Source organism: Microtus pennsylvanicus, chromosome 1, assembly GCF_037038515.1.
Source record: "Microtus pennsylvanicus isolate mMicPen1 chromosome 1, mMicPen1.hap1, whole genome shotgun sequence".
Classification (NCBI taxonomy): Eukaryota; Metazoa; Chordata; class Mammalia; order Rodentia; family Cricetidae; genus Microtus; species Microtus pennsylvanicus.
Window position 1 is genome coordinate 95,481,073 of NC_134579.1, and position 1,187 is coordinate 95,482,259.

Consider the following 1,187-nt stretch of genomic DNA (forward strand, 5'->3'; position numbering starts at 1 on the left):
AGAAAGAGAAAGGGGAGGGGAGTAGAGGAAAGAGGAGGAGAAGGCTTGGTGAAACCCAATCAGGACAAATGGGAAAGGGGTCAGGCAGCTTCACTGTTGACATTATATATCAGCGTGTAAATGAATAAACCTCACAGCTCAAGAATTCTGCTTGTGAGCCACTACCTCACAGATGTGCTTGCACAAGCATGCAAAGATCTGTACAGCCAGACATTCACGCAGTTACAGTTTATTACAGGGTAGGACCAAACGCATAATAAATGCTATTGAGGGCATTGATGAGAACATTATTTGATCAGTGGGTGGAAGACAACGCTAAAATATTTGTGGGATGCTACTTATGGCAGGACCTCTGGGGTTGGGTAGGAAGTTTGAGGATTGGAAACATTTATCTCGGATCCTTTTCTTTTACCCAAAATGTATGTGTGTTTGTATATATGTGTGTATACATGTGTTTCTGTGTATACATGTGTATAGGCATGTGTACATGTATGTATAGTGCATGCATAAATGTGTGCACGTGTATATGCATGTGCATGTGTATGTGTGTGCATACATGTATATGTGTGTGCATATAGAGATCAGAGGTCAGCCTCAGAGATCTCCAGTCTGTTTTGGGGACAAGGTCTCAGCAGCCTGCGGTTCATTGATTAGGTTGGCCTGGCTGGCCCGTGAAACCCAGGAATCCTCGTGTCTCCACCCAGTGCAGGAGTTACAAACAGGCACCCGCATGACCACCTTTCATGTCTGTGCTGAGGATTGAACTCAGGTCCTCACACTTGCATAGCAAGCTTTGCTGAGAGAGCCCACGTCCCTGCCCCGAGTCCTTGTCTGAAACTTTTTTAAAGCCATGAGTTGTGTTCTAGCTTTCGGGGATTCCAACTCACCAAGACCGAACAGCATTTCCTTCAGTGCTGAGTATCCATTCCAGCTTTGTCCCGCCATGTCAACAGCATGAGAACCCCCGGGCTGTGGTCTCTGTTGGGATGCAAAACTAGGCCTCACCAGTCAGGGAAAACGTTCATTTTACTTCAGTAGTTATTATATTATTATTATTATAATTTTAGTTAGAGTTTCTATTGCTGTGAAGAGACACTGTGACCATGGCAACTTTGGCAAAAAGAAAAAAAAACATTTAATTGGGATGACTCACAGTTTCAGAGGTTCCGTCCATTATTGAGGCAGGT